Genomic DNA, 24,322 nt, shown 5'->3' on the forward strand with positions numbered 1-24,322 from the left:
CGATCATCGCCAATGTCAGAATCATTCCGAATGCCTTGATGTCGAAGACCCAACTACGTCCACAGTCAGAGACAACTCCTTCACCGTCAACACCAAGACACGTTCACTTGACATCGTCAAAGCAATTGCTGTCAAAAGAAAGACCGTGTCACCATTTAACATCAAAAACATTTCACTGACGTAAAGAGCACTGTTGAGCACAGTCACCTGAGCTTCCCACAAGTTCACTACATCAAAGTAAGGAGTTCTTTCATTCTCCTTCAACAAATATAGAAATATGGAGATCTCAAGGGATCCTTCTATAGTAGTCTTCACCATACCGTCCACGTCCATTCATTCCTCACCAGACATCAGTCCTATGGCAGCTTTGTCATCTTCGCCACTGCAGAGGAAGTCAAGTGCCGTTGCTCAGTCAGCTACTAAGCCTCTTCAATGTGGGAGACCACCTTTAACACCAGATCAACATCTTTTATTACTCAGGGCAATTAGGCCTATCATTGCTTTTGAGGATCCTATTCAAGATCCTCTTAGTCTTCTACCCAAACTCACTGGCCTTACCAAACTTACCAGCAGTATCTGCAGGATCAAAAATATCACTACAAAATAATTCATACAAGATGACATATCACCTCACCAAAGTCATGAACACCCCCTAAAATAGGGAGACATTTATCAGTAGCATTGACAACTTTTCACTGCAGTCCGTTTCCCCCTCTGATGGGGGAAGGTTGTGACTCTTCATCTGTAAGAGTGTTTACCATGATACAGAACAAGTGGGTGCTGAGTATCATATCTCGTAAGTTAATTTCTTCATTTCAAGGTGATTCACCTCCTACAAAATGGTCATCAAAGTGCCAACTCCAAATGCTTAGCAAAGAAACATCTGTTCTGCTTTTGAAAAAATCCATTAAGATGGTCCCACACAGTTACAAAGGTTAGAGTGTGTAGTCAAGATACTTCCTCATGAAAAGGAAAGGCCCAAAAGGAGACTTCAGACCAATTCTAGATCTGCAATTTTCTAAACAAGTATACCAAAACAGAAACCTTTTTGAATGTTGTCAATGCATTGAATTATTCCTCATGTAAAGTTAAACGATTGGATGTGTTCCATAGGTCTCCAAGACACATACTTCCACAACATCCCAATAAACCACATCACATGGAGTACTTGAGAATTATAGTATGTCACCAACATTACCAATACAAACTGCTCCCCTTCCGCATGATGTCAGACACTGAACCATTCTCAAAACAGCAGTAATAGCAGCCCATTGAAGTAAGCACAGAATTGTCATGTACCCTATATTGACGACTGGTTGCTGCATATTTACACCAGTAAAAGGTAAAACTAAATCTCAAACAAGCTCGAAGGCTGTTGAACAACCTAGGCTTTCAGATAAACTGCCAGAAGTCAAACATTGACTCAGTTCAAATGCTGCAATTACCTAGGATTAAAGATAGGCACTGTAGAAGGAAGAGTGTATCCTTCAGGGGAGAGAGTGTTATCTTTACGGAAGAAATTCAAGACTATGAAAAAACCATTCAAACCAACTGCAGAAGAAAACATCGCACCCAGGTTCTTTGGCTCTTGTATCTGCATTGTTTCAAATGCAAAGCTTCACATGAGACTGCTCCAACAGGTTCTGGAGGATCAATGGTGTCAGAAAGATAATACCTAGCAATCAGGAGAGGCGAGGAGACCCTCCTCCCGTACACTACTGTGGAATTCACTTTCTGAGATTCTACTATGCTAAACATCACGCCATACACATCTCCTGCTGCTTCCAGATTAGTTCAGTAGCAGTAGCTGCAAAGAGGGAGTCTATCGAAGTGGGAGGGGGAGGAGAACCTCTTTCAGATTGCTATGCAGGCACACAACGAGTATGAATTCACCATACAAGACATCAGGACACACCCATCTGTTATTGAGGATACTTCTGAGTCACATCAATGAACGCAGAGGGGGCTCCACCTTGAGGATCATGACATGGAACGTAAATGTGTTGGGCCATAAGATTAAACGCACAGTGGGCTCTTGTGGGTTGGGAATAATGGTTAAAACATCTATCCCTTTTATACCCAAATGGACTTGGCACGACCCCTTGGGCAGATATGCTCAGCTAACGGGTGCATTGTAGGGCCGACGTGGAGTTTGCCAGGAGCCCTTACGAGCCATTGTAAATGCAATGGGGCTGGCTGATTTGTGCCGAGAACACAATCCCATGGCAAGACAGTATACATTCTATTCTGCTGTTCATGGCAGCTTCTCCCGTCTAGATCATATCCTCACCCACACTACAAATGCTGGTTTATTTTGTGACGCAACCCATAAGGCGAAGGGGGATCTCCGACCATTTCCCGGTTGAAGTACAGCTACAAGGCCCCCTCTGAGACATCACATTGTCCCCGAGAATACATTTTTGGGACTTTAAAGATATTACATTCTCAGATAAAATTAGGGAGCAGACAGAACAATATTTTCAGGAAAATGAGGGGAGGGGCGGTTGACTTTGTGGAATGCGTTTAAGTTTGGTCATACGGGGACACGCTCAGGCCCTAATAGGAGGAAGGAACAAAGACTGAATTATGGAGCCCTTGAGAAGGAGATAATCCGACTGGAGGCAAGGGTAATATGCAATGAGATATTGGACCCCCCGTGAGTCACCAACTCCAACTTAAGCAACAGGAAATTAGGGATTTGGCCGACTAAAGGGCTTGAGTGCAGGCTAAACACAGAGGCGCCTCTATGATGTAGGCGACAAAGCTGAAAAAAATGATAGCTTGGTTGGAGAAAAGAGATCGGGAGAGAAACTGGGTCCTGGAAATTTGAACGCCTGGAGGAGTCACGTGTAGAACCGGGGAAGCTATAGCAGAAGCGTTTGCAAACTATTCCGAATCGCTATACACAGCTACTTCCGTTAGAACAGGGAACAACTGCACCGATCTTGTAAGAAACATCCACCTTCCCACATTATCAAGTGATGGCAGAAATGAATTGGAGCAGGACTTAACAGTTGAAGAAATGGAAGGGGCCATCCAAGACCTACAATCTGGCAAAGCCGCTGGACCTAACAGCCTCCCGGCAGAAATATATAAGAGTGTGGCTTACAGGGTGGCACAACATATGCTTAACATGTTCTGGGCGACTCAGGAAGATGGGTGTCTACCTGAGGACCAACGATTTGACACCATAGTAGTCATTCACAAGAAGGGCAAGCCCCCTGAGGACTGCAGTTCATATCGGCCCATCTCGCTTCTAGATTTTGAGGCTAAAGTACTGGCGAAGGCCCTCGCGACCTGGACCCGTACAGTGATATCATCCATGGTCGACCCCGATCAATCCAGTTTCATACCTCATAGAAGTACCAGATTGAACCTTAGACATCTACACATGACTAGACAGAGGCGAGAGGCGGGAGCCATGCTGTTTTCGTATGTTGTAATGGTATTCAATAGCATTGAATGGCCCTATTTGTTTTCTATCCTGGAGAGGCTGGGCTTTGACCCACGCTTCTGCACATTGATTAAGCTCCTTTATTCAGGGTGAGGGTGTGGGTAAATGGTCCCACTCTTTTGCACTGCACAAGTGCATGAGACAGGCATGCCCACTATCTCCCATGCTTTTGTGCTTGAGCCTCTGGCTGCCTGGGTCTGTCAGGACCTTTTAGTGTTGGGCATAATAGGTGAAGGAAATTGGGAGGAACACATATCCTAATATGCCGATGATCTACTGCTATTCGCTGCTCGGCCCACCCACATGGTGGACAGATTACTACACATATTCCAATTGTTTGGCAGTTACTCCAGATATCATATCAACTGGGATAAATCTCTCATTTTTCCTCTCTCGGGATCTCCCATCCCGGATGGCGGGTAAGTTACCTGTTATCTAAACAGATGAGTTTAAATAATTAGGCATCCAAATATCGCTGAACGTTGATGAATTTGTGGCAGATAACTTCCTCAGCTAAAAAATATTCGAAGAGATGTAACACACTGAAGAAAACTGACAGTGTCTTTGATGGGCAGGGCAGTTTTCTTCAAGATGATGGCCCTGCCACGCTTGGTATATGTTTTCAGAAAACCCCTTAAAAACTACCACTTGTGTTCTTCCAAAAAGTGGACAGCGAGCTGTGTAAACGTCTATGGGATGGAGGCAGTTTGAGGATAGCGCTACGCAAGCTCCAGCAGGGTGTGTTCGAGGGGGTCTTGGGTTTTTTTGGGGTTTTTTTTTTGCAGAGTTTTATATAGCGCTCCTTACATTAGGAAATACTATTGGGCTGCCCAGCTGATTGTAATTAAGGACTGGGTGTTCGTGGATAGGAATGAGCCAGCCCATACAATGGGTCATCTTTCGATAGGAAGCCGAGGATACCCTGCTGTACTCTACCGTAGGAAGCAGGGGGAGAAACTTCAACTACATACAAAAGCAGCAGTCCGTGCGTGGCAGGAAACCACTAAATTCCTTGGGTGTGAAGACAAACTTACGGAGAAGAGCCTGATGTGGTATACCAACCTGTTGAAGGAAGTTGGGATTCTCCAGTATTTGGGGTGTCTTTCATAGATTCACATGCCTGAATCATTCCCCGTCGTCGGAGTGGGAGTCCCACGGTACATAGAAAAGCAATAATTATGCATATAACAACCAAAAAACCCTGGTAACCTGAACCAGGAAGTAAAGTAGCCTAAGCTACAAGGGAAAAAACTTCCACAGCTATGACTATCACAGTCATTATATCCAGTCCAAACTGCAGCCAATCAGGCGACAGCACCCACCAGAATGTTCTCCTCAGAGGCTCAGTCTCTCTGATTTTCTACCGCACGTCGTGTGAAGGGAGTCTCCCTGAGCTCTGCTCAGTACTTCAAGTTTTTTCTGCTGTTTCTTCAACTTCTAGGATGTCAACTACAAAGAGATCCCTCTTCAGACCTTGTGAGTCCTGCGGAAAGCTTCGGCTTTTTTCTGAAGACCCTCACAAAAAATGCATCTATTGCCTCTATCCTGATCATGAGGTGAAGGAGTGTAAGATTTGCCGGACTTTCCCTCAGAAAACCCTAAGGGATAGAGAAGGACGCCTTCTTCTGTGGCTACAGAAGCTCAAGGATAAAGATGCTCCTTTGTCAGAGATAGAGAGTGCCTCCTCTATGTCTTCCAGAAAGAGGGTGGCTGAAGAAGAGTTTTCTTCTACTGGGGCGAAGGTGTTGAGGAGAGCCCAGTCTGTTAAGGGCTCGGGTCAGTCTTCGTCTTTATCTAAGAAGACGTCTCCACCTTCAGGAACCAAGCCCTCTACGCCCCCGAGGAAATCAGGAAAAAATCTACCAGCTAAAAGTTTTCCTGAGTGGAATTTACCTCAGGTGAGATTGCCGTCGTCGACGGCGCCGTCGACGGCAGTGGCGTCGACGGTTATTATCGTCGACGCGATTTCAACGTCGACGATTAAATTCTCGTCGCCGAGACCTGCAATGATAATGTCATCAGCTTCGTCGCCGTCGACGCTGGTCTCGGTGAGTGTTAAACCCATCTCGTCGACGAAGGAGGTGTCATCGCTCGTCTCCGCTCCGTCGACGTTAAGAAGCAAGAAAGTTGCTCCGTCTACGAAAACTTCCTCGTCGACGACTGCTCCGTCGACTAAGATTCATGCGTCGACGAAGATGGACTCGTCGACGCCCTCGTCGTCGAAGATTGCCTCGTCGGCGACGTCCTCGTCGACGAAGATTGCCTCGTCGTCGACGAAGATTGCCTCGTCCACGGCTACCATCTCGTCGACGAAAACAGCCTCGTCGTCGAAAATGGCTTCTTCGTCAGGATTACCACCGTCGCCGGTTCCGTCGACGCGATTGTCACCACCTCCTTTATCTACCTGCATGGATATGCAGGTATGGACTGCGACTCCGGCGTCTGCCGTATCTGATCAAAGGGCAACAGCGACTACGCGTCTTCAGCGCCGAGGATCGTCTTTAGGAGCTATTTCGCCTCTAAAATTGCTGGCGCAACTTTTACAATCGGAGGAGGATGAGGATAACTACTCCGGAGAGGATGAGAGGTTTCGGACTGCAAGGAGTCCATCGGAGCTTCTCATCAAATATCAAGATGATGATGATGATGACCAGGACAGAGATCCTAATACGGAACCACAGCCGACACCTCCTGCACCGGTGCCGTCTGGTCAAATGCCATTGGAACTGCTTGATAATCTGCAGTTTATGTTGCAAGATTATTATAGACGTTTCCCTCCTTCGGAAACGGCGGAATCTCTTCCGTCGATGTGAGAAGTTGGCCTGATGTATGATGTCACTAGTTCTAGTGTACACCTTATATCAGTCCAAACAACCCTTATGGTGATTGGTTGTAAAGTCAACCTTATAGACCAGCTATCCTAGTGGTAGCATGGACAAGAGCAGTCTTAGGCTAAACTCTGAATGGCATGTGAAGCCAGCTGTGATACCAAATATAATCCCTTGAATACCAAATGAAAGGACACCACAACAGATATATATATAAAATAAAGTGTATTTATTCTAGTCAAACCCCCAGCACTCTTTGAGATTCGAGGTAAGTACACACAGTCTTATTTAAGCATACATTAAGTCACACAGGTAAGTAATACAGTTAGGCCCTAGGGGCCACGCAAACCATATACTAAAGAAGTGGTATAAGGACCACTGTCACGGAAATAGAATAGGCCTAGGCCTAGGGAATCGCTGGGGCTACACTACCAACTGTTAGGAAGTGGGAGGCCCACGGGATTCAGGTGCAGAGTGGAAACACTCCCGCGTAATGCGTATAATCGATAGAAATAGTACAGTTCTGAATTAAGCAGTTTTAGGACACTTCTGGAGTAGCTAGAAAGTCGAGACTCGGAAACTAGACCCTAGGATAGTCACTACCCTTGTGAGCACCAAAGTACCCAAGTTACCTAGCCAACGGGCTGCGGGTGCATAGCTGTGAACTTCCGTCAGGTTTCGTCGTGGACTTCTATGGATGCCTGAAGGAAAGTTGCTGACAGGCAGTCAGTGCAGAGTGTCCGGTGGATCCCAAGGCCGGGATCAGGAAGGAAGGGTACCTGCAAGCAGAAGGGACAGAGTCAAGGTCACTAGCCAGTGACCACGTGGAACCAGGAAGGAACCAGGCGATGTCGTGAAGATTGCAGGTGAAGAGGTGAAGCTTGTCGCAGCAGCCACGGGTACCAGGAGACGTCGAGGACGACCAGGACCAGGAGGCGAGCTGTCCCACGAAGGCTCTTGCTGTCGGCGGCGTCGAAGTTGAACTAGGACTCACCAAGCCTTGGCAAGCGAAACCCACGAAGAATGGAGGACTTGCTTCTGGTGCAGACCAGGAAGGTCTGGGGTGCTTCTCTTTTGCAAAGAAGCAGGAGCCAGTCTGGAGGAGCCAAACCAGCAGTGAAGATTTAAAGGTGTCGTCACAAAGGCCGCTAGCCAACGGGCAAGCAACCGGACAGACGCGGTGTGAGAAGTTGGCCTGATGTATGATGTCACTAGTTCTAGTGTACACCTTATATCAGTCCAAATACCCTTATGGTGATTGGTTGTAAAGTCAACCTTATAGACCAGCTATCCTAGTGGTAGCATGGACAAGAGCAGTCTTAGGCTAAACTCTGAATGGCATGTGAAGCCAGCTGTGATACCATATATAATCCCTTGAATACCAAATGAAAGGACACCACAACAGATATATATATAAAATAAAGTGTATTTATTCTAGTCAAACCCTCAGCACTCTTTATGAGATTAGAGGTAAGTACAACACAGTCTTATTCAAGCATACATTAAGTCACACAGGTAAGTAATACAGTTAGGCCCTAGGGGCCACGCAAACCATATACTAAGTAAGTGGTATAAGAACCACTGTCACGGAAATAGAATAGGCCTAGGCCTAGGGAATCGCTGGGGCTACACTACACTAGCGTTAGTTAGGAAGTGGGAGGCCCACGGGATTCGTGTGCAGAGTGGAAACACTCACGCGTAATGCGTAAAAGTCAATAGCAATAGTACAGTTTAGAAAACGGTAGATTTAGGACACTTCCGGAGTAACTAGGAAGTTGAGACTTGAAAACTAGACACTAGGATAGTCACTATCCTGATGAGCACCGGAGTACCCAAGTTACCTAGCCCACAGGCTGCGGGTGCATAGGGGTGAAGATGCGTCGTTTTCGTCGTCGACTCCTATGGATGCCTGAAGAAAGATGCTGACAGGCAGTCAGTGAAGAGTGTCCGGTGGATCCCAAGGCTGGGATCAAGAAGAGAAGAAACCTGCAAGCAGAAGGGACAGAGTCAAGGTCACTAGCCAGTGACCACGTGGAACCAGGAAGGAGCCAGGCGATGTCGTGAAGATTGCAGGTGAAGGTGAAGCTTGTCGCTGCAGCCAGGACGACCAGGACCAGGAGGCGAGCTGTCCCACGAAGGCTCTTGCTGTCGGCGGCGTCGAAGTTGGACTAGGACTCACCAAGCCTTGGCAAGCGGAACCCACGAAGAACGAAGGACTTGCTTCTGGTGCAGACCAGGAAGGTCTGGGGTGCTTCTTCTTTGCAGAGAAGCGGGAGCCAGTCTGGAGGAGCCAAACCAGCGCAGAAGATTTCAGGGTGCGTCGTCACAAAGGCCACTAGCCAGCGGGCAAGCAACCGGACAGACGCGGCAAGCAGGAAAATGCTGAAGGGCCCCACGCAGGACTCGTGGAGTGTGGGGGGCTGATCTTCGGTGCAGATGGTGCTTGGGGTTGGGGCTTCTCAATCCCCGGTGCACAACTTCGAGGGTACCTCAGAAGCTGCGCTTTAAGTTACTAGCCACTTTTTCCAGGTAGCCGGTCCCACGTCGCTCGTCGCCTCCACGGATCTCAGCTCTGCTGTAGATGTGGATCAGGGTCGGAGAAGTCTGGAAGTCAAGGCTCTGGTCAGGCTCTGCAGTCGGTTCCTCGTAGAACGTGGGCAAAGCAAAGGGTAGTCTCTTGATGGTGCCTGTTTGCACAGGGTAGCCACTCCTTGGCTACAAGGGAGATTCTTCAGTCTTCTTCTTTCGTCGAATGTCGAAGGTCCAGAGTTTCTGTTCAGTTTTGCAGGTTCAGGATAATCTAAAGTCTTGAGGCCCAACTCCCACTCTTATACTAATCTGGGGGGCTGGGATACCTGCTAGGTCACGCCTTATGGGTGGGACCTGGGAGGGGGTGGTTACACCCACTTCCCTTTGTCCAGTTTCGCGCCAGAGCTGGGGCTGGAGTGCCCCAGCGCCGGTTTGAACTGGACTATGCAAGGAACACCTTGTGTGCCCCAGGCATGTCTCATTCCTTTCAGCCCACCCTGCCCCAATACACTAAAGGCTGTCTGGGGAGGTGCTAGCACCTCCCCAAGCAGGAAACCTATTGTCCAGGCCTCCCTGGCTGGGATCACTCCCAGCTGCAGGAGGTCAGACTTGTGTCGTGGCAGCAGCATCCATTTTGTGATGCTGAGGCTTTGGTCAGAGGCTAACAGTTGAAGTATGATTTTAACATGGCTTTCCCTCTAGAAGGGGGGAATAATATTCTCATGTCCAGAAATGGCATGGGGGTATTATTCCACAGTGTTAGACACCTTACACGACATGTTTCGATAAAGCCAAACCATAGTTACCATAACCGTCTAAGATTATAAGGCACTTTAAGAGTATATGGTAGGCTATATCATAGAACAGCTATAAGGACAAGGTTCCGAAAGCTGCAGACAGGCTCAGCTCATGCTAGAGCACCATCTCACATGTTACAAAGCACTCTGCCTCCAGGATTGTCAAGGCCTGCCATAGGAGTGACTGATAGGTACACATGTGTCTATATGTAAGTTAGGTATAGGAATACTACACCTAAGCAAGGGGTGATTACACGACCTTGCCCCAGCTGAGTGATCAGCCAGTTGTGTCAAAATGGAAGGCCAGGCCAGGGGTGGCATAATACATGCTGCAGCCCCTGGTAGGCCTAGGGTACACCTCTGCCCTGGGTACCTAGGGTACACTGTACAGGGGCCAATAAGGTGATCCTATCCAAATGGGTTATGCACTTAAAGTACATAGTATTAATTTAGAGAGAGAACAGCAGGGCTGTGGGTCTGATTAGCAGGCCCACAGCCACATCTAAGTCGAAAACCAGTAAAGCAAAAGCAAAAAGTGGGGGTGAACATAGAAAGCAGACCCTACTCTCCTACACAACCCCCCCCCCCAAACTTAGGGACATTAAACTAACCTTGACCAGTTGAGTCTTCATGTTCTAAGTGGAAATATCTGGAGAGTCCATCTGCATTGGCATGGTCAGTCCCAGGTCTATGTTCCACTGTGAAGTCCATCCCCTGTAGGGAAATGGACCACCTAAGAAGTTTGGAATTTTCACCCTTCATCTGATTTAGCCACAAGAGGGGCTTATGGTCTGTCTGAATCTTGAAGTGAGTGCCAAACAAGTATGGCCTCAGCTTCTTCAGGGCCCAAACCACAGCAAAGGCCTCCCTCTCAATAGCTGACCAACGTTTCTCTCTAGGGGTCAGCCTTCTACTTATAAAAGCAATGGGCTGGTCTTGACCATCTACATTCAGTTGTGAAAGAACAGCTCCCACACCTAACTCAGAAGCATCTGTCTGGACAATGAACTCTTTGGAGTAGTCTGGACTTTTCAGAATAGGTGCACTGCACATGGCCTGCTTCAGGTCATCAAATGCTTTTTGACAGCTTACTGTCCACTGAACTTTCTTTGGCATCTTCTTGGAGGTCAAGTCATTAAGTGGTGTCACTATGGACCCATAGTTCTTAACAAACTTTCTGTAGTACCCAGTCAGGCCCAAGAAAGCTCTGACCTGAGTCTGGGTAGTTGGAGGAGCCCAGTCCTTTATGGTCTGGATCTTGCTCTCCAGTGGTTGAACCTGACCCCCACCAACTAGGTGGCCCAGGTATACAACCTTGCTCTGCCCTATCTGGCACTTAGTGGCCTTGATAGTGAGGCCTGCCTTTTGCAGGGCCTCTAAAACATTCCTCAGGTGGACCAGGTGATCCTCCCAGGTGGAGCTAAAGACAGCAATATCATCCAGATAAGCTGCACAATAATCATCCAACCCAGTAAGGACTTGATTCACCAACCTTTGGAAAGTGGCAGGTGCATTCTTCAAACCAAAGGGCATTACCACAAATTGATAATGTCCTCCTGGGGTCGAGAAAGCAGTTTTGGCCTTTGCACTCTCAGCTAGTCTGATTTGCCAGTAGCCTGCTGTTAGGTCAAATGTGCTCAAAAACTTAGCAGCTGCCAGTCTGTCAATGAGCTCATCTGCCCTAGGTATTGGGTGGGCATCTGTCCTAGTGACAGCATTGAGACCTCTGTAATCCACGCAAAACCTCATCTCTCTCTTACCATCTTGGGTGTGAGGTTTTGGCACAAGAACTACAGGACTAGCCCAAGGGCTCTCTGAAGGTTCAATGACTCCCAGCTCCAACATCTTTTGTACCTCAACTTTTATGCAGTCCCTGACATGGTCAGGTTGCCTGTAGATTTTACTCTTCACAGGCAGACTGTCACCAGTGTCCACCTCATGGGTGCACCAGTTTGTCTGACTTGGGGTCAGAGAGAACATATGTCTGTAGGATTGCAGAACTTGTCTGCAATCCTGTTGCTGATGGACAGTGAGGCTGTCAGAAAAGACCACACCATCAACTGAGCCATCATCAGGGTTCTGAGTCAACAGGTCTGGGAGAGGGTCACTCTCTTCCTCCTGCCCCTCATCTGTAGCCATGAGTAGCCCCATGTCTGCCCTGTCAACATATGCCTTCAATCTGTTGACATGAAGCACCCTGTGGGGGCTTCTGGGAGTCCCAAGGTCCACCAAGTAGGTGACTTCTCCCTTTTTCTCAACAATAGTGTGGGGTCCAGACCATTTGTCTTGGAGTGCTGCTGGGGCCACTGGCTCCAACACCCACACTTTCTGTCCTGGCTGGTAAACAGTCAGTACAGCCTTTTGGTCATGCCAAGCTTTTTGGAGTTCTTGGCTTGCCTCAAGGTTTTTAGAAGCCTTCTTCATATACTCTGCCATCCTGGAGCGGAGACCAAGTACATAATCCACTATGTCTAGTTTGGGTTGTCTGAGAGGTCTCTCCCATCCTTCCTTCACCAAACACAGGGGTCCTCTTACAGGATGCCCAAACAAAAGCTCAAAAGGGCTGTAGCCAACCCCCTTTTGTGGGACCTCTCTGTAAGCAAACAGAAGGCAGGGTAAAAGGATGTCCCATCTTCGCCTAAGCTTGTCTGGTAATCCTTTTATCATTCCCTTTAGGGTCTTGTTGAATCTCTCAACAAGCCCATTGCACTGTGGGTGATAGGGTGTGGTGAACTTATAGTTAACACCACACTCCTTCCACATTGCAGTCAAGTATCCTGACATAAAGTTAGTACCTCTGTCAGAAATGACCCCCTTTGGAAAGCCCACTCTGGAGAATACTCCAAGCAGGGCCCTTGCCACAACAGGAGCTGATGTGGTCCTCAGGGGAATTGCTTCTGGGTACCTGGTGGCATGGTCCACTATCACCAGTATGAATCTGTGCCCAGAGGCTGTTTGTGGGTCCATTGGTCCTACAATATCTATGCCCACTCTTTCAAAGGGGACCCCTACCACAGGTAGTGGTATGAGGGGGGCCTTTGTGGTGCCACCTGATTTGCCACTGGCTTGGCAGGTGACACAGGAGCGACAAAACTCCTTAGTATCTTCTGACATATGGGGCCAGTGAAAGTGAGGGACAAGCCTGTCCCAAGTCTTGTTCTGGCCTGCAAGGGGAATATCATGGGCCAAGGTTAGAAGGAAGCCTCTGAACTTCAGTGGTATGACCAACCTCCTGGATGCACCAGGCTTGGGGTCTCTAGCCTCTGAATACAGTAGCCCTTCATCCCAATCCACTCTATGGGTACCTTGAGCATTCCCTGCAGCCTCAGCAGCAGCCAGCTGTCTGAGGGGTTCAAGAGAGGGGCAGTCTAATTGAGCCTGCCTCAGATCTGCCCTTGAAGGTCCCCCTGTCCCAAGAAACTCAACCTGATCAGGTTCAAGTTCTTCTAGGACAGTTCCTCCAGGGCTCTCAGAATCATCCTCCTGGGAGGGCTGATCCACCACCTGAGGCAGGGGGGAAGGCACAGCCTTAACCCTACTGCTCTTTCTCTTGGGTTGTGACTGGTCCATAGTTTCAGGATCCAGCACTTGTTCAGTGGTGCACTTTTTGGCCTGTGACCTGGTCACAGCAAGGACATGTGCATCTATCCCCAGCATTTCTGCATGGGTCCTATACTCCACTTCAGACCAAACTGAAGTTTCAAGATCATTGCCCAGTAAACACTCTACAGGAAGGTCTGAACTAACAACAACTTTCTTGAGGCCAGTTACCCCTCCCCAGGAGAAGTTAACAATAGCCACACTATGGGAGGTAGTGGCATTGCTAGCGTTGGTCACTAGGTAATTCTCACCTAGTATGATCTGTCCAGGGTCCACAAAGGCAGGTGTCACCATTGTGACACTAGCCCCAGTGTCCCTGTAGGCCTGAGCCATTCTTTGGTTGATAAAAGGAGTCTGTCTGTACTTGCCCAGGTTACTGGGGCCTACAGTAGAGGACAAAGCTAAGTCCCCATCACAGATCAGAACAGCCTGAGTAGGTACTCTGACTAGGCCAGAATCCTCCTCAGTTCCCAGGGTTAACCCTACTACACCCTTTTGCTGGGAACCACCACTTACAGCTGAACTAGGGGGTACAGTTGCCTTAGGGGCAATGGTGGCTGGGGGCTTATCCTTTTTGGTGCACTCACTAAACCAATGTGAGTTGGACTTACAATAGTTGCACCATGGTTTCTTTTGGCCATCTTTCTTTTTATCCTTTTTGGGACCACCCTCCCCCTGAGCCTTTTGGGGGCCTGGTAAAGACTTCTGGTCTTTTTGTTTCTGATCATTACCCTTCTGGTCTGCCTTTTTCTGATCACCGCCCTGGTTCTGGTTTTTCTGCTTAACTCTAGTCCTGACCCATCTATCTGCCTTCTTTCCCAATTCTTGGGGAGAAGTCAGATCAGAATCAATCAGGTGTTGATGCAATAGCTGGTTTTGACAGTTGTTAAGTATTTGTTCTCTCATGATCAAATTATACAATCCTGTATAGTCCTTAACCTTACTTCCCATTAGCCAGCCTTCCAGAGCCTTAGTGGCACAATCTACAAAGTCAGTCCAGTCCTGAGTCTGTGTCTTCTGGGTATCCCTGAACAACAACCTGTATTGTTCAGTGGTTAGGCCAAACCCATCAATCAGAGCACTCTTCAGGACAGTGTAATTATCTGCATCCTCATCACTAACTGTGAGGAGCTTGTCTCTTCCTTTCTCAGAGAAGGAGAGCCACAAGATAGCTGCCCACTGACTTTGGGGTACCTGCTGTACTTTGCAAGCTCTCTCCAAAGCAGTTATCCATTTGTGGATGTCATCCCCACACTTGTAGGGAGGGACAATCTTGCTCAGGTTTCTATTATCATAGTGCCTGTCTCTATCTCTAGGAATGTTGCTGCCACCAGTGGGTTCTAACCCACTTAACTTTTGTTCTCTAGCCAGAGCAAGCTTCTCTTTGGCAAGGGAAGTTCTTCCCTCTGAATCCTCAGATTAGCCTCCCTCATTCTGGCTGCATGCTCCTTTCTCTCAGGTGAAGTCATTCCCCTGTGAGAGGAAGCATTAGAGATGCTAGAGACATGGGAGTGGATGGATTCCCTTGAAGGGGATCTGTCCCTCCTGCTTCTCTGTGTAAGCCTACTTGTGGGTCTGTATGGGGGGACCCCATGCAAACTCCCTTGTAAACTTAGGTTAGCCTGGCTAAGTCTTCCTACTTGGCCCTGGCTGTCTACCTCTCCATCTGAAGCCCCATCTGACTCCTCTGTGGTGGGTAGACCCTCCTCTGTACCTAGGGTACCTGCCTGAGATGCCCTAAGAGTATCATACTCCTCTAGGAGTTGTCTTAACTGAAGGAGGGTAGGGTTTGCACCCTGTTTTATTCCTCTGGAGGTACACAAGTGTCTCATCTCCTGGAATGTTAAGGTATCATATCTAGAGGGGATCTTTTGCAGACCTGATCCTCCTGAGAGAGCATCCACTTGATCTCCTCTCAGAGACATGATCTAGTGAGGGTGTGGTGTGTGCACCTACCTACACTAGTTGTATCTACTAAACCTCTCTAGTAGTTGTAGTCAGGGTGTGTTACTCCCTTCAACCTACAACTACAAAGTCCAGTAGGACTTAAGTATTATAATCTATGTTATATGTACCTAGACAATATCTGTGTGATCTTTCAATTTAGTATCTCAAGATTACAATGGTATTACAACAGCAAGCTCAGATCCCAACCGCTGCTCACCAATGTGAGAAGTTGGCCTGATGTATGATGTCACTAGTTCTAGTGTACACCTTATATCAGTCCAAATACCCTTATGGTGATAGGTTGTAAAGTCAACCTTATAGACCAGCTATCCTAGTGGTAGCATGGACAAGAGCAGTCTTAGGCTAAACTCTGAATGGCATGTGAAGCCAGCTGTGATACCATATATAATCCCTTGAATACCAAATGAAAGGACACCACAACAGATATATATATAAAATAAAGTGTATTTATTCTAGTCAAACCCTCAGCACTCTTTATGAGATTAGAGGTAAGTACAACACAGTCTTATTCAAGCATACATTAAGTCACACAGGTAAGTAATACAGTTAGGCCCTAGGGGCCACGCAAACCATATACTAAGTAAGTGGTATAAGAACCACTGTCACGGAAATAGAATAGGCCTAGGCCTAGGGAATCGCTGGGGCTACACTACACTAGCGTTAGTTAGGAAGTGGGAGGCCCACGGGATTCGTGTGCAGAGTGGAAACACTCACGCGTAATGCGTAAAAGTCAATAGCAATAGTACAGTTTAGAAAACGGTAGATTTAGGACACTTCCGGAGTAACTAGGAAGTTGAGACTTGAAAACTAGACACTAGGATAGTCACTATCCTGATGAGCACCGGAGTAACCAAGTTACCTAGCCCACAGGCTGCGGGTGCATAGGGGTGAAGATGCGTCGTTTTCGTCGTCGACTCCTATGGATGCCTGAAGAAAGATGCTGACAGGCAGTCAGTGAAGAGTGTCCGGTGGATCCCAAGGCTGGGATCAAGAAGAGAAGAAACCTGCAAGCAGAAGGGACAGAGTCAAGGTCACTAGCCAGTGACCACGTGGAACCAGGAAGGAGCCAGGCGATGTCGTGAAGATTGCAGGTGAAGGTGAAGCTTGTCGCTGCAGCCAGGAGGACCAGGAAGCGTCGAGGACGACCAGGACCAGGAGGCGAGCTGTCCCACGAAGGCTCTTGCTGTCGGCGGCGTCGAAGTTGGACTAGGACTCACCAAGCCTTGGCAAGCGGAACCCACGAAGGACTTGCTTCTGGTGCAGACCAGGAAGGTCTGGGGTGCTTCTTCTTTGCAGAGAAGCGGGAGCCAGTCTGGAGGAGCCAAACCAGCGCAGAAGATTTCAGGGTGCGTCGTCACAAAGGCCACTAGCCAGCGGGCAAGCAACCGGACAGACGCGGCAAGCAGGAAAATGCTGAAGGGCCCCACGCAGGACTCGTGGAGTGTGGGGGGCTGATCTTCGGTGCAGATGGTGCTTGGGGTTGGGGCTTCTCAATCCCCGGTGCACAACTTCGAGGGTACCTCAGAAGCTGCGCTTTAAGTTACTAGCCACTTTTTCCAGGTAGCCGGTCCCACGTCGCTCGTCGCCTCCACGGATCTCAGCTCTGCTGTAGATGTGGATCAGGGTCGGAGAAGTCTGGAAGTCAAGGCTCTGGTCAGGCTCTGCAGTCGGTTCCTCGTAGAACGTGGGCAAAGCAAAGGGTAGTCTCTTGATGGTGCCTGTTTGCACAGGGTAGCCACTCCTTGGCTACAAGGGAGATTCTTCAGTCTTCTTCTTTCGTCGAATGTCGAAGGTCCAGAGTTTCTGTTCAGTTTTGCAGGTTCAGGATAATCTAAAGTCTTGAGGCCCAACTCCCACTCTTATACTAATCTGGGGGGCTGGGATACCTGCTAGGTCACGCCTTATGGGTGGGACCTGGGAGGGGGTGGTTACACCCACTTCCCTTTGTCCAGTTTCGCGCTAGAGCTGGGGCTGGAGTGCCCCAGCGCCGGTTTGAACTGGACTATGCAAGGAACAGCTTGTGTGCCCCAGGCATGTCTCATTCCTTTCAGCCCACCCTGCCCCAATACACTAAAGGCTGTCTGGGGAGGTGCTAGCACCTCCCCAAGCAGGAAACCTATTGTCCAGGCCTCCCTGGCTGGGATCACTCCCAGCTGCAGGAGGTCAGACTTGTGTCGTGGCAGCAGCATCCATTTTGTGATGCTGAGGCTTTGGTCAGAGGCTAACAGTTGAAGTATGATTTTAACATGTCTTTCCCTCTAGAAGGGGGGAATAATATTCTCATGTCCAGAAATGGCATGGGGGTATTATTCCACAGTGTTAGACACCTTACACGACATGTTTCGATAAAGCCAAACCATAGTTACCATAACCGTCTAAGATTATAAGGCACTTTAAGAGTATATGGTAGGCTATATCATAGAACAGCTATAAGGACAAGGTTCCGAAAGCTGCAGACAGGCTCAGCTCATGCTAGAGCACCATCTCACATGTTACCAAGCACTCTGCCTCCAGGATTGTCAAGGCCTGCCATAGGAGTGACTGATAGGTACACATGTGTCTATATGTAAGTTAGGTATAGGAATACTACACCTAAGCAAGGGGTGATTACACGACCTTGCCCCAGCTGAGTGATCAGCCAGTTGTGTCAAAATGGAAGGCCAGGCCAGGGGTGGCATAATACATGCTGCAGCCCCTGGTAGGCCTAGGGTACACCTCTGCCCTGGGTACCTAGGGTACACTGTACAGGGGCCAATAAGGTGATCCTATCCAAATGGGTTATGCACCTAAAGTACATAGTATTAATTTAGAGAGAGAACAGCAGGGCTGTGGGTCTGATTAGCAGGCCCACAGCCACATCGAAGTCGAAAAACAGTAAAGCAAAAGCAAAAAGTGGGGGTGAACATAGAAAGCAGACCCTACTCTCCTACACGCGGCAAGCAGGAAAATGCAGAAAGGCCCCACGCAGGACTCGTGGAGTGTGGGGGGCTGATCTTCGGTGCAGATGGTGCTTGGGGTTGGGGCTTCTCAATCCCCGATGCACAACTTCGAGGGTACCTCAGAAGCTGTGCTGGAAGATACTCGCCACTTTTCCCAGGTAGCCGGTCCCACGTCTCTCGTCGCCTCCACGGATCTCAGCTCGGCTGTGGATGTGGATCAGGGTCGGAGAATTCTGGAAGTCAAGGCTCTGGTCGGGCTCTGCAGTCGGTCCCTCGTAGAACTTCAGCAAAGCAAAGGGTAAGTCTCTTGATGGTGCCTGTTTGCACAGGGTAGCCACTCCTTGGCCATAAGGGAGATTCTTCAGTCTTCTTCTTTCGTCGAATGTCGAAGGTCCAGAGTTTCTATTCAAGTTGCAGATTCAGGATAATCTAATCTCCTGGGGCCCAGCGACCACACTTCTACTAATCTGGGGGGCTGGGTTGCCTGCTAGTTCACGCCTTATGGGTGGGACCTGGGAGGGGGGTGGTTACACCCCCTTCCCTTTGTCCAGTTTCACGCCAGGACTGGGGCTGGAGTGCCCCAGCACCGGTTTGAACTTGACTATGCATGGGACACCTTGTGTGCCCCAGGCAGTATTTCGTTTCTTTCGTCCCTCCCTGCTCCAATACACTAAGGCCTGTCTGGAGTGGTGCTCGCACCTCCCAAGGCAGGAAACCTATTGTCCAAGCCTCCCGTGCCAGGATCACGCCCAGCAGCAGGAGGTCAGACTTGTGTCGTGGCAGCAACATCCATTTTGTGATGCTGGGGCTCTGGTTAACTTTAACCGGGTAAGTAGGTTTCAACATGCCTTCTCCCTCTAGAAGGGAGGGATAATATCCTCATCCCCAGAAATGGGATGGGGGTATTATTCCAAAGTGTTAGACACCTTACACAACATGTTTTGATTAAGCCAAACCATAGTTACCAAAACCGTTTAAGATTATAAGGCACTTTAAGAGTATATGGTAGGCTATATCATAGAACAGCTATAAGGACATGGTTCCGAAAGCTGCAGACAGGCTCAGCTCATGCTAGAGCACCATCTCTCATGTTACCAAGCACTCTGCCTCCAGGATTGTTAAGGCCTGCCATAGGAGTGGCTGATAGGTACACATGTGTCTATATATAAGATAGGTATAGGAATACTACACACGACCTTGCCCCAGCTGAGTGATCAGCCAGTTGTGTCAAAATGGAAGGCCAGGCCAGGGGTGGCATAATACATAATGCAGCCCCTGGTAGGCCTAGGGTACACCTATGCCCTGGGTACCTAAGGTACACTGTACAGGGGCCAATAAGGTGATCCTATCCAAATGGGTTATGCACCTAAAGTACATAGTATTAATTTAGAGAGAGAACAGCAGGGCTGTGGGTCTGATCAGCAGGCCCACAGCCACATCTAAGTCGAAAACCAGTAAAGCAAAAGCAAAAAGTGGGGGTGAACATAGAAAGCAGACCCTACTCTCCTACACAACCCCCCCCCCCCCAAACTTAGGGACATTAAACTAACCTTGACCAGTTGAGTCTTCATGTTCTAAGTGGAAATATCTGGAGAGTCCAACTGCATTGGCATGGTAAGTCCCAGGTCTGTGTTCCACTGTGAAGTCCATCCCCTGTAGGGAAATGGACCACCTAAGAAGTTTGGGATTTTCACCCATCATCTGATTTAGCCACAAGAGGGGCTTATGGTCTGTCTGAATCTTGAAGTGAGTGCCAAACAAGTATGGCCTCAGCTTCTTCAGGGCCCAAACCTCAGCAAAGGCCTCCCTCTCAATAGCTGACCAACGTTTCTCTCTAGGGGTCAGCCTTCTACTTATAAAACCAATGGGCTGGTCTTGACCATCTATATTAAGTTGTGAAAGAACAGCTCCCACACCCAACTCAGAAGCATCTGTCTGGATAATAAACTCTTTGGAGTAGTCTGGACTTTTCAGAATAGGTGCACTGCACATGGCCTGCTTCAGGTCATCAAATGCTTTTTGACAGCTTACTGTCCACTGAACTTCCTTTGGCATTTTCTTGGAGGTCAAGTCATTAAGTGGTGTCAGAATGGACCCATAGTTCTTAACAAACTTTCTGTAGTACCCAGTCAGGCCCAAGAAAGCTCTGACCTGAGTCTGGGTAGTTGGAGGAGTCCAGTCCTTTATGGTCTGGGTCTTGCTCTCCAGTGGTTGAACCTGACCCCCACCAACTAGGTGGCCCAGGTATACAACCTTGCTCTGCCCTATCTGGCACTTAGTGGCCTTGATAGTGACGACTGCCTTTTGCAGGGCCTCTAAAACATTCCTCAGGTGACCAGGTGATCTTCCCAGGTGGAGCTGAAGACTGCAATATCATCAAGATAAGCTGCACAGTAATCATCCAACCCAGTAAGGACTTGATTCACCAACCTTTGGAAAGTGGCAGGTGCATTCTTCAAACCAAAGGGCATTACCACAAATTGATAATGTCCTCCTGGGGTCGAGAAAGCAGTTTTGGCCTTTGCATTCTCAGCTAGTCTGATTTGCCAGTAGCCTGCTGTCAGGTCAAATGTGCTCAAAAACTTAGCAGCTGCCAGTCTGTCAATGAGCTCATCTGCCCTAGGTATTGGGTGGGCATCTTTCCTAGTGACAGCATTGAGACCTCTGTAATCCACGCAAAACCTCATCTCTCTCTTACCATCTTGGGTGTGAGGTTTTGGCACAAGAACTACAGGACTAGCCGAAGGGCTCCCTGAAGGTTCAATGACTCCCAGATCCAACATATTTTGTACCTCAACTTTTATGCAGTCCCTGACATGGTCAGGTTGCCTGTAGATTTTACTCTTCACAGGCAGACTGTCACCAGTGTCCACCTCATGGGTGCACCAGTTTGTCTGACTTGGGGTCAGAGAGAACATATGTCTGTAGGATTGCAGAACTTGTCTGCAGTCCTGTTGCTGATGGACAGTGAGGCTGTCAGAAAAGACCACACCATCAACTGAGCCATCATCAGGGTTCTGAGTCAACAGGTCTGGGAGAGGGTCACTCTCTTCCTCCTGCCCCTCATCTGTAGCCATGAGTAAGCCCATGTCTGCCCTGTCAACATATGCCTTCAATCTGTTGACATGAAGCACCCTGTGGGGGCTTCTGGGAGTCCCAAGGTCCACCAAGTAGGTGACTTCTCCCTTTTTCTCAACAATAGTGTGGGGTCCAGACCATTTGTCTTGGAGTGCTGCTGGGGCCACTGGCTCCAACACCCACACTTTCTGCCCTGGCTGGTAAACAGTCAGCACAGTCTTTTGGTCATGCCAAGCTTTTTGGAGTTCTTGGCTTGCCTCAAGGTTTTTATAAGCCTTCTTCATATACTCTGCCATCCTGGAGCGGAGACCAAGTACATAATCCACTATATCAAGTTTGGGTTGTCTGAGAGGTCTCTCCCATCCTTCCCTTACTAAACATAGGGGTCCTCTTACAGGATGCCCAGACAAAAGCTCAAAAGGGCTGTAGCCAACCCCCTTTTGTGGGACCTCTCTGTAAGCAAACAGAAGGCAGGGTAAAAGGATGTCCCATCTTCGCCTAAGTTTGTCTGGTAAACCTTTTATCATTCCCTTTAGGGTCTTGTTGAATCTCTCAACAAGCCCATTGCACTGTGGGTGATAGGGTGTGGTGAACTTGTAGTTCACACCACACTCCTTCCACATTGCAGTCAAATATCCTGACATGAAGTTGGCACCTCTGTCAGAAATGACCTCCTTTGGAAAGCCCACTCTGGAGAATACTCCAAGCAGGGCCCTTGCCACAACAGGAGCTGTTGTGGTCCTCAGGGGAATAGCTTCTGGATACCTGGTGGCATGGTCCACTATCACCAGTATGAATCTGTGCCCAGATGCTGTTTGTGGGTCCATTGGTCCTACAATATCTATGCCCACTCTTTTAAAGGGAACCCCCACCACAGGTAGTGGTATGAGGGGGGCCTTTGTGGTGCCACCTGATTTGCCACTGGCTTGGCAGGTGCCACAGGAGCGACAAAACTCCTTGGTATCTTCTGACATATGGGGCCAGTGAAAGTGAGGGACAAGCCTGTCCCAAGTCTTGTTCTGGCCTAAGTGTCCTGCAAGGGGAATATCATGGGCCAAGGTAAGAAGGAAGCCTCTGAACTTCTGTGGTATGACCAACCTCCTGGATGCACCAGGCTTGGGGTCTCTAGCCTCTGAATACAGCAGCCCTTCATCCCAATACACTCTATGGGTACCTTGAGCATTCCCTGCAGCCTCAGCAGCAGCCTGCTGTCTGAGGGGTCCAAGAGAGGGGCAGTCTAATTGTGCCTCCCTCAGATCTGCCCTTGAAGGTCCCCCTGTCCCAAGAAACTCAACCTGATCAGGTTCAAGTTCTTCTAGGACAGTTCCTTCAGGGCTCTCAGGATCATCCTCCTGTGAGGGCTGATCCAGGGCCTGAGGCAGGGGGGGAAGGCACAGCCTTTACCCTACTGCTCTTTCTCTTGGTTTGTGACTGGTCCATAGTTTCAGGATCCAGCACTTGTTCAGTGGTGCACTTTTAGGCCTGTGACCTGGTCACAGCAAGGACATGTGCAGACCAAACTGAAGTTTCAAGATCATTGCCCAGTAAACACTCCACAGGAAGGTCTGAACTAAAAACAACTTTCTTGAGGCCAGTTACCCCTCCCCAGGAGAAGTTAACAATAGCCACACTATGGGAGGTAGTGGCATTGCTAGTGTTGGTCACTAGGTAGTTCTCACCTAGTATGATCTGTCCAGGGTCCACAAAGGCAGGTGTCACCATTGTGACACTAGCCCCAGTGTCCCTGTAGGCCTGAGCCATTCTTTGGTTGATACAAGGAGTCTGTCTGTACTTGCCCAGGTTACTGGGGCCTACAGTAGAGGACAAAGCTAAGTCCCCATCACAGATCAGAACAGCCTGAGTAGGTATTCTGACTAGGCCAGAATCCTCCTCAGTTCCCAAGGTTAACCCTACTACACCCTTTTGCTGGGAACCACCACTTACAGCTGAACTAGGGGGTACAGTTGCCTTAGGGGCAATGGTGGCTGGGGGCTTATCCTTCTTGGTGCACTCACTAAACCAATGTGAGTTGGACTTACAATAGTTGCACCATGGTTTCTTTTGGCCATCTTTCTTCTTATCCTTTTTGGGACCACCCTCCCCCTGAGCCTTTTGGGGGCCTGGTGAAGACTTCTGGTCTTTTTGTTTCTGATCATTACCCTTCTGGTCTGCCTTTTTCGGATCACCGCCCTGGTTCTGGTTTTTCTGCTTAACTCTAGTCCTGACCCATCTATCTGCCTTCTTTCCCAATTCTTGGGGAGAAGTCAGATCAGAGTCAATCAGGTGTTGATGCGGTAGCTGGTTTTGACAGTTGTTAAGGATTTGCTCTCTCATGATCAAATTATACAATCCTGTATAGCCCTTAACCTTACTTCCCACTAGCCAGCCTTCCAGAGCCTTAGTGGCACAATCTACAAAGTCAGTCCAGTCCCGAGTCTGTGTCTTCTGGGTATCCCTGAACAACAACCTGTATTGTTCAGTGGTTAGGCCAAACCCATCAATTAGAGCATTCTTCAGGACAGTGTAATTGTCTGCATCCTCATCACTAACTGTGAGGAGCTTGTCTCTACCTTTCTCAGAGAAGGAGAGCCACAAGATAGCTGCCCATTGACTTTGGGGTACCTGCTGTACTTTGCAAGCCCTCTCCAAAGCAGTTATCCATTTGTGGATGTCATCCCCACACTTGTAGGGAGGGACAATCTTGCTCAGGTTTCTATTATTATAGTGCCTGTCTCTATCCTTAGGGATATTGCTGCCACCAGTGGGTTCTAACCCACTTAACTTTTGCTCTCTAGCCAGAGCAAGCTTCTCCTTGGCAAGGGCAAGTTCTTCCCTCTCAATCCTTAGATTAGCTTCCCTCATACTGGCTTCATGCTCTTTTCTCTGGGGGGAAGTCATTCCCCTGTGAGAAGAGGCATTAGAGATGCTAGAGACATGGGAGTGGATGGATTCTCTTGAAGGGGATCTGTCTCTCCTGCTTCTCTGGTTAAGCCCACTTGGGGGTCTGTATGGGGGGACCCCATGCAAACTCCCATGTAAGCTTAGGGTTCGAGGCATGTGGGCTGCTGAATTCATATCTGTGCATAGATCGCCGCCTAGTTTTGGGTCCGGATGATTGCACAGTGTTGT

At 48.7% G+C, this 24,322-nt stretch overlaps 1 protein-coding gene across 1 annotated transcript in view; it reads left to right on the top strand.

Annotated features, from left to right (window-relative positions):
• The window catches only part of COCH (cochlin), a 578,282-nt gene that overhangs the window by 367,220 nt on the left and 186,740 nt on the right, over nucleotides 1-24,322 (top strand). The gene's annotated exons all lie outside the window — the stretch shown is intronic.

This window comes from Triturus cristatus, chromosome 9, assembly GCF_964204655.1.
Source record: "Triturus cristatus chromosome 9, aTriCri1.1, whole genome shotgun sequence".
Lineage (NCBI taxonomy): Eukaryota > Metazoa > Chordata > Amphibia > Caudata > Salamandridae > Triturus > Triturus cristatus.